General features: G+C 51.3%; 1 pseudogene; it reads right to left on the minus strand.

Moving 5' to 3' along the window:
- Positions 1 to 9,414: 9,414 nt before the first annotated feature.
- LOC149428911 (U2 spliceosomal RNA) lies at positions 9,415 to 9,531 on the minus strand (annotated as a pseudogene).
- Between the last annotated feature and the right edge of the window lie 321 nt (positions 9,532 to 9,852).

Genomic DNA, 9,852 nt, shown 5'->3' on the forward strand with positions numbered 1-9,852 from the left:
TCTAACGAAATGTCCAACAAAACGTTTCCATTTCCATGACCTATTTTATTTTAAATTCAGTGATGTCATCACTGGGTCTCTGTGCTTCTCTATGCAATGCAGGCAGATCATGGCTGGTGGGAGAGACAGGCAAGGTGCTGTACATAGCTTCCTAGAAACATCCCAGCCCCCCTTGACTCAGTGCTCCTCCAAAGAGCCCTCAGCCCTGATGCAATCAGTGGGAGGAATAATGCAAATATCAAAATGCCTTGGTGTTGGGTGTTGGTCCTGGAGGAGTGCATGTTTCCGGGCAGGCTGCATTGGCATGCGGAACACGCATGTGATACTGGACCTCCATGATTGGAAAAACTGAAATACAATGAATGAAAAGGGAGGGGCCAGGGACAGTCAGGCTGGGGAGGAAATGGCTAGATGATGCTGGACGTCCTCCAGCCAGGAAATGAGGCAGATGACTGGCTGCACATTGTAAGAAGCTCACAGTGACATCAGAGTAAGACATTTCAGTCCAGGGGAGGAGTCGGCACACCTGTGCAAGACTGAAGGGGAGGAGCCGGTACACCTGTGCAAGGCTGAAGGGGAGGAGCCAGTACACCTGTGCAAGACTGAAGGGGAGGAGCCGGTACACCTGTGCAAGGCTGAAGGGGAGGAGCCGGTACACCTGTGCAAGGCTGAAGGGGAGGAGCCGGTACACCTGTGCAAGGCTGAAGGGGAGGAGCCGCAACGCCTGTGCAAGGCTGAAGGGGAGGAGCCGACACACCTGTGCAAGACTGAAGGGGAGGAGCCGACACACCTGTCAAAGGCTGAAGGGGAGGGGCCGGTACACCTGTGCAAGTCTGAAGGGGAGGAGCCGGTACACCTGTGCAAGACTGAAGGGGAGGGGCCGGTACACCTGTGCAAGACTGAAGGGGAGGAGCCGGTACACCTGACAAAGACTGAAGGGGAGGAGCCGGTACACCTGACAAAGACTGAAGGGGAGGAGCCGGTACACCTGACAAAGACTGAAGGGGAGGAGCCAGTACACCTGTGCAAGACTGAAGGGGAGGAGCCGGAACACCTGTCAAAGGCTGAAGGGGAGGCCGGATGTCACATATAACAAGCAGTTGCATATGATATTCAGTGCAGGAGATGTTCTAGGAGACGGTCGGAGAAGAATGTTGCTGCAGAAGAAGCTAAAGTAAAAACAGATTCAAGCACTAACTGTATATAAAACTGAATGGGGCTTATATATATATATATTTATGTGTGTCTAGAAACAAATACAATGTATATTCTCATAAATCGACTATAAGTACCTCCAAATGATAAGTATGCCCAAATACCAACCTCCTTCCTGCACAGCAGCACTCAGACTGGGAGGGGCAGAGATCTGAGCCAATTAGGTCTCTTCTGCATCCACATGTGTTGCCATCCCCCCTCTATGAACATTACAGGGTGGGAGTAGAGTGATGACCTCTTAAGTGTGCTGCTTCTCCAATCAACAGCCTGGTGACCAAGTTGTATTGTCTAAATGCAGTGGAGGAAAGTGAGGTCACCGAACTTGCTGAGCTGTCTGACAAACGGGCTCATGGAGCACAACACTGTCCTGGGTCTGGTCTGGTTTTGTCTTGGTCTTGGGATAGGTCTTATTCCTGGCCTGGTCTTGTTCTTGGTCTTAATCGTGGTCTGGTCTTGTTCTTGGTCATACTCTTAATCATGGCCTGCTTGTGGTCTTAGTCTTAATCTGGGTCTGGTCTGGTTTTTTCTTGGTCTTGGTATAGGTCTTAATTATGGCCTAGTCTTAATCTTGGTCTGGTCTTGTTCTTGTTCGTAGTCTTAATTTTGTGTAAAATCGTGGCCTGGTTGTGGTCTTAGTCCTAATCTTGGCCTGGTGTTGTTCCTGGTCTTAGTCTTAATTTTGGTCTGGTCTGGTCTTGATCTCATCTGGTTTTGTTTTGGCTTGTGTCTTAATTTTGGTCTGGTCTAGGTCTTGGTCTTAATCCTGGCCTGCTTGTGGTCTTAGTCTTAATCTGGGTCTGGTCTGGTTTTGTCTTGGCCTGAGTCTTAGTTTTGAAGTGGTCTGGGTTTTGGTCTGGGTCTTGATCTTCGCCTGGTCCTTGTCTGGTCTGCTCTTGTCTTGGTCTTAAAGTGATATTAAAGTTTTTTGGTTTTTTTTTAATAACAAACAGCAGCCCTGATCCTCCTTTTGTTGGGTCCTCTGCTGGCTCCTCCACTGCCTCCCAAGTCGCTTGCTATGGGTACTGGTGCGTACTCGTTCCAGAACCCCTCTCTGCGTGTCCATAAGACACATAGAGCCGCAGCTCGGCCTGCTCTCTCCTCACTGGCTGTGATTGACAGCAGGCTCCCGCTTTGTCTCAGCCAATGAGCAGAGGGAGTCCTGGGACAGCCGAGGCTCTCATGCACATCGCTGGATCGAGAGGGGGTTCAGGTAAGTGTTGGGGGGGTTGGGGGACGGGGGAGAACAGGACACATAGATTGCATGAAGGTGAAATAAAAAAACCTTCTGCCTTTACAATCGCTATTATCTTGGTCTAGTTTTAAATATTTTGTCAAAATGTTCGCATTGTGGAGAATTCATTTCACTTCCTGTCCTGCAGTCACCAGGAAGTCAGAGGAAATCTCTCCAAAGTGAAGAATTCTGTACCCAGAACAAGTGGCCCCATTAGGAGATTTCTCCTCACTTCCTATTCTGCCGACAACTCCATATTTTGGATTTGCCGTCACCAAAGATAGGGTTGACCATTTGGAAACTCGGGTACTGGTCAGTAGGGGGCCCCATGAGATGCCCCTGGTACCTTTTTCATAGGTTTTTTTGGGTTTGGGCAAGGACACAGGGGCCCCATGATCCCCTATTGAGGGCCCGGGGTCAGTAGGGGGCCCCACGAGATGCCCCTGGTACCTTTTTCATAGGTTTTTTTGGGTTTGGGCAAGGACACAGGGGCCCCATGATCCCCTATTGAGGGCTCGGGGTCAGTAGGGGGCCCCATGAGATGCCCCTGGTACCTTTTTCATAGGTTTTTTTGGGTTTGGGCAAGGACACAGGGGCCCCATGATCCCCTATTGAGGGCCCGGGGTCAGTAGGGGGCCCCACGAGATGCCCCTGGTACCTTTTTCATAGGTTTTTTTGGGTTTGGGCAAGGACACAGGGGCCCCATGATCCCCTATTGAGGGCCCGGGGTTAGTAGGGGGCCCCACGAGATGCCCCTGGTACCTTTTTCATAGGCTTTTTTGAGTTTGGGCAAGGACACAGGGGCCCCATGATCCCCTATTGAGGGCTCGGGGTCAGTAGGGGGCCCCATGAGATGCCCCTGGTACCTTTTTCATAGGTTTTTTTGGGTTTGGGCAAGGACACAGGGGCCCCATGATCCCCTATTGAGGGCCCGGGGTCAGTAGGGGGCCCCACGAGATGCCCCTGGTACCTTTTTCATAGGTTTTTTTGGGTTTGGGCAAGGACACAGGGGCCCCATGATCCCCTATTGAGGGCCCGGGGTCAGTAGGGGGCCCCACGAGATGCCCCTGGTACCTTTTTCATAGGCTTTTTTGAGTTTGAGCAAGGACACAGGGGCCCCATGATCCCCTATTGCCCGGGGGCCCCATGAGTTATCAGTCCGCCCCCGGGGGCGACTCTCCCCAGTGGGGACAGAAAGGGCAATAAAACCTGACAGAGGCTCTAACGCTTCCCCGCTTTATCCAAAACTAAAAAAAAGAAAACGAAAAAAAAAAGGTTTGCGCTTCAGATACATTGTAACAATTTGTAAGAAACGTATAACTGTGCCGGAGTTCACGTTCCCCTGTGAGGACAGAGGCTGAGCAAAGAAATGCGAGGCGTCGGTGAGACATTCGCGCTCCACTCGGCGCAGCGGGGCCAGTTCCGGCTTGAAGCGATTCAGGTGTACGGACGCGAGCCAACTATTTTTCCCAGGCCCGTTCCTTTCCTGGATCGCACAAGAATAGCTGCATTGTTCCTTTGCGTGCTCAGATCCTCGCTTGGCTCGGGGTTCCGCCCTTGCTCGCAAAACCGCAATTACACCCAGCTGCACCTTGTCCCCTTCTTGTCTGCCTCGCTCTCTTTTGGCATCAGGTAAATATCGGCATCTGCACGCGATCCCCGGGGAGAGCGAGGGAGGGAAGGAAGGTTTCCACATTACCGTAATACCCCCCCCCCCCCCAACTACACTCAGAGAGAAAATTCTTCTGCACTGACTCAGCACTTGTGTGAAAGCAGAGAATGCGTTAACCCCGTCACCGCCGACCTACCGCCGCCCATAGCGTCACCCACGGCTGAGAGCGCGTCCCAGGGCAGCGGTGGATTCGGGGTCAATGAGGGCGCCACAGGAGGCTGAAGAGAAACTCATTTTTGTCGTTTCCACAAACAGTGCCTATATATATATATATACAGGGGCGGACTGACCATTTGGAAACTCGGGCACTGCCTGAGGGCCCGGGGTCAGTAGGGGCCCCATGAGATGCCCCTGGTACCTTTTTCATAGGCTTTTTTTTAGTTTGGGTGAGGACACAGGGGCCCCATGATCCTCTATTGCCCGGGGGCCCCATGAGTTGTCAGTCCCTGATATATACACATACCGTACATAGTTAGTCTGGCTGAAAAAAGACAAAGGTCCATCTAGTTCAACCAAAAATAAAAAGTTATAATCCTACACCCACAATTGATCCAGAGCCGTGGTCTCCAAACTACGGCCCTCGGGATACTATTCCTCCCACTGACACCAACAAGGTGCATTTGCACCAACTATGGGGCATTTTTCCTTCCATTGACACCAATGATGGCACAATTCCTCCCAGTGATATAAACAATTGGGCACTATTCCTCCAACTAATACCAAGGGTGGGGCACTATTCATCCCACTGACACCAATGATGGGGCATTGTTCATCCCACTGACACCAATGATGGGGCACTGTTCATCCCACTGACACCAATGATGGAGCATAATTCTTCCCCCTGACACCAATGATGGGGCACTATTCCTCCCACTGACACCAATAATGGGGCAGCATTCCTCTCAATGACACCAATGATGGGGCACTATTCCTCCCACTGACACCAGAGATGGGGCACTATTCCTCCCACTGACACCAATGATGGGGCACTATTCCTCTCACTGACACCAATGATGGGGCACTATTCCTCCCACTGACACCAATGATGGGGCACTATTCCTCCCACTGACACCAATGATGGGGCACTATTCCTCCCAATGACACCAATGATGGGGCACTATTCCTCCCAATGACACCAATGATGGGGCACTATTCCTCCCACTGACAACAATGATGGGGCACTATTCCTCCCACTGACACCAATGATGGGGCACTATTCCTCCCACTGACACCAATGATGGGGGACTATTCCTCCCACTGACACCAATGATGGGGCACTATTCCTCCCACTGACACCAATGATGGGGCACTATTCCTCCCACTGACACCAATGATGGGGCACTATTCCTCCCACTGACACCAGTGATGGGGCTCTATTCCTCCCAATGACACCAATGATGGGGCACTATTCCTCCCACTGACACCAATGATGGGGCACTATTCCTCCCACTGACACCAATGATGGGGCACTATTCCTCCCACTGACACCAGTGATGGGGCACTATTCCTCCCACTGACACCAGTGATGGGGCACTATTCTTCCCACTGACACCAATGATGGGGCACTATTCCTCCCACTGACACCAGTGATGGGGCAGTATTCCTCCCACTGACACCAATGATGGGGCACTATTCCTCCCACTGACACCAATGATGGGGCACTATTCCTACCACTGACACCAATGATGGGGCACTATTTCTACCACTGACACCAATGATGGGGCACTATTCCTCCACTGACACCAATGATGGGGCACTATTCCTCCCACTGACACCAGTGATGGGGCACTATTCCTCCCACTGACACCAGTGATGGGGCACTATTCCTACCACTGACACCAATGATGGGACACTATTCCTCCCACTGACACCAGTGATGGGGCACTATTCCTACCACTGACACCAATGATGGGGCACTATTCCTCCCACTGGCACCAATGATGGGGCACTATTCCTACCACTGACACCAATGATGGGGCACTATTCCTCCCACTGGCACCAATGATGGGGCACTATTTCTACCACTGACACCAATGATGGGGCACTATTCCTCCCACTGACACCAATGATGGGGCACTATTCCTCCACTGACACCAATGATGGGGCACTATTCCTCCCACTGACACCAGTGATGGGGCACTATTCCTCCCACTGACACCAACGATGGGGCACTATTCCTCCCACTGACACCAACGATGGGGCGCTATTCCTCTCCTTCCACTGACTACAAGCATTATTTCTTTCTTTATTTTTTTACTCCTACTAACGCTGGGAGATTTACTACTCCCACTGAGCACTCCAAATTTCCTAAGGTCTGAGGGACAGTAAACCGGCCCTTTGTTTATAAAGTTTATAGACCCCCCTGATCCAGAGGAGTTTGTAATTTGAGATAAATGGCTTTATACGTTATTGTTAATGTTTTGAATTTTATCTGTTGGGCAACGGGAGTCCAGTGGAGGGATTGGCAGAGAGGGGTGGAGGACACTGAGTGGAGGCCAGTGGGGGGATTGGCAGAGAGGGGTGGAGGACACTGAATGGAGGCCAGTGGAGGGATTGGCAGAGAGGGATGGAGGACACTGAATGGAGACCAGTGGAGGGATTGGCAGAGGGGGGTGGAGGACACTGAATGGAGGCCAGTGGAGGGATTGGCAGAGAGGGGTGGAGGATACTGAGTGGAGGCCAGTGGAGGGATTGGCAGAGGGGGGTGGAGGACACTGAATGGAGACCAGTGGAGGGATTGGCAGAGGGGGGTGGAGGACACTGAATGGAGGCCAGTGGAGGGATTGGCAGAGAGGGGTGGAGGATACTGAGTGGAGGCCAGTGGAGGGATTGGCAGAGAGGGGTGGCAGATACAGAACGGTTAGTAAGGTGGATGATTCTGGCAGCAGCATTCATGATAGACTGAAGAGGGGATTGCCTGCGATGAGGTCGGCCAATGAGGAGGGAGTTACAATAGTCAAGGCGAGAGATAACCAGGTGAGGGAATAAGTTACTTAATGGTTTCCGAGGTTAGGAACGGGTGTATCTTGGAGGTGTTGCGGAGGTTGGAGATGTTGCAGAGGTTGGAGATGTTGCGGAGGTGAAGTCTACAAGATTTGGACAGTGATTGGATTTTGGGGTGAAAGGACAGATGGGAGTCTAGGATTACACCGAGTACCCTGGCATGAGGGGAGGGACTGATAATTGTGTTATTGTACGTTCACATCAGTCCCCGCCCCTGAGGAGCGTACAATCTAAGGTCCCTAATTCCCATCCATCCATACACACTAGGGCCATTTTGGGATCCAATTAACCTCCCAGCATGTCTTTGGAGTGTGGGAGGAAACCCAGAAGAAATGCATGCAGGGAGAACATGCAAACTCCAGGCAGGTGGTGCCGTGGTTGGGATTCAAACCAACGACCCGAGTACTGTCAGGCGGAAGCGCTAACCACTTAGCCACTGTGCTGCCCATATATATATCATATATATCTATATATTATTATTATTATACAGTATTTATAAAGCTCCGATAGTTGGCTCAGCGCTGTACATTACAAAGGGGGACAGAACATGTGACAGAACAATACCAATACAATGTGATACATGAGGGGATCGAGGGCCCTGCTCTTTCGAGCTTACAATCTATATACACACACACAGCCCCCTGTTGACGCATTGAAGTGCCTTTTGTGGGTAAAAGCATCCAAACTAAGGCCTTGTACATTTACAGTATGGGGGGGGGCGGCATGCATTTTAGCCCCCCCCCCCAGTCTCCTCACTGCCTGTTTTAACTCTTAAAAACCCACACCCCCTGCGCTGCAACTGCACAAGCTGCATGTTTTGGAGGTTAAAATGGACATTGAGGAGACAATGTTAAAGGGTAACTCCACTTTTGTTGAGGACAAATCCCCAACAGCTGCATGGATCCAATGAGGAAAGTGGCATGGTCTGCATCCCTTTAGCCCTGGTTCACATCTGTGCTGCTGCGGAACTATTCCTCCCACTGACACCAATGAACCCACACCAATACCTGCAGCCGCACTGCCCACACAGAGAAATGGGGGACATTCTAATGGCACACCGGCCACAGTGAAGATCACAACCGTACTGGGAACTTGGTGATTTCTGAAGTAGTGCAGGAACTTCTTCCCTGCGTGTCCAGGGAGTCGTGTCCGCACAAATCAGGGGATAGACATGATTTCCCTCTGGGAGGATCTCACCATAAATGACATTTTTATTGCAGGGGAAGCCCAAAACCTGACTTGTATCTTAGTGTGGACAGGGACTGAGGTTTGCACTGGCCAAAAGGCCTGGCGGACCCCTTTCCTTGTGGATAGCCGACCACCAAGAAGTGTTTTCTAACAGTAACCATGTGCAATTTTCACACTTGGGATTCACATGTGCTACTAAGAGGCGACCAGTCAGGGGGCACTGCTCCGTGGACTGAGGGTGGAGCGCCCCCACTGGACATTGATAAAAACAGATTTATTTTTTCTAAGTCTGCGAACGTGCAAAAAACGAAAAACCCGTAAGTGCACAAAAAACGTGCCAGTGCAAAACCAACACAAAAAAGTGCACTTAGGGGTGTGCTTTGTCCATCCCCTGAAGGGGTTGGATCTCTACCCTGATCCCCCGGGGCGCGAAGCTCCTGACAGGGACAAGGTTCCCATGTGGTCCGTCTAGCCAAAAGGCCTGGCAAGCCCCGTTCCTTGTAGCCAGCCGAAGCCAGCCACACAGTACTTGGTCAGGGGACTCTCCTGAAGAGAAAACCCCCTAGGGACAGGGGAGGAAGGAACCAAAAGGCCACACATCCTCCCCCTAGACTTCAGGGTTAGGCCCGAGGACCCACACCCTACTGTCCGTGAGAAGAAAACACACACAAAAGTGACAAACGTGGGAGGAAAAATAAACTAAATAAATAAATAAAAATAAAAAAGTGGCCGTGCAATTGTGCCCTGGCGGGGCCCTGAGGCCCGTAGAAAAAAAATTGCCCTGGACTTAGCCAAAAGGCCGGGCCCTAAAAGGCGCAGTGCAGGAAAAGTGTTTGAAGCTGTGACCATGTGCACGTTTCACACGTTGGGGTCCCACACCCAAGTGCTACTAAGAGCACCCCTGAGGCGACCACTCTCAGGGGGCACTGGTTCGCGGACTTTCTGCCTCCCCGGCCCCTGGCCAGACAAGGTAGATCTATTCAAATCAGGAGGAACTGGGCCCCTATGGTTTTCCAGGGGGAAGTACTCCCGGGCCCCAGCAGCCTGTGGGCGCCTCGGTTTCTGTTCCAGCCTGTACTAACCATCAGGACCCCCATCCTACCAGCAGGGGTACTATACAACCAATCATCTCCACAAGCAGAAATGATGGTGGAGCGCCCCTACTGGACACTCATAAGAACAGATACTACACTTGATCTTAGCCAAAAGGCCGAGAAGTGATATTATGAGGTGAAACTTAAACACTTCCAACTTGTATGCAATCAGCCCGGCCCTTCTACTACCAACTTAATGGTAAATCTAAAGGATATGGAGAAAATTGCATAATGTATGGCCAACTTTAGAACGGTACGTTGAATTGGCTGTTTCATGCAACTCTGAAGGACAGGTCCACTTTAAAAACAGTTGGGGGGGCGGGTAATAAAATCACATTTGCACCGAGATCGCCCGCTGATGGTGCTTCTGGATGAGATCAGATACAGTGGAAAGGCCCAAAGCAAATTCCGGAACAAAACCGTCAGCTATCATGTGATCCGGCAATCCA

Source organism: Staurois parvus, unplaced genomic scaffold, assembly GCF_062004578.1.
Source record: "Staurois parvus isolate SC_StPar_1 unplaced genomic scaffold, SC_StPar_1.0 ptg002933l, whole genome shotgun sequence".
Lineage (NCBI taxonomy): Eukaryota > Metazoa > Chordata > Amphibia > Anura > Ranidae > Staurois > Staurois parvus.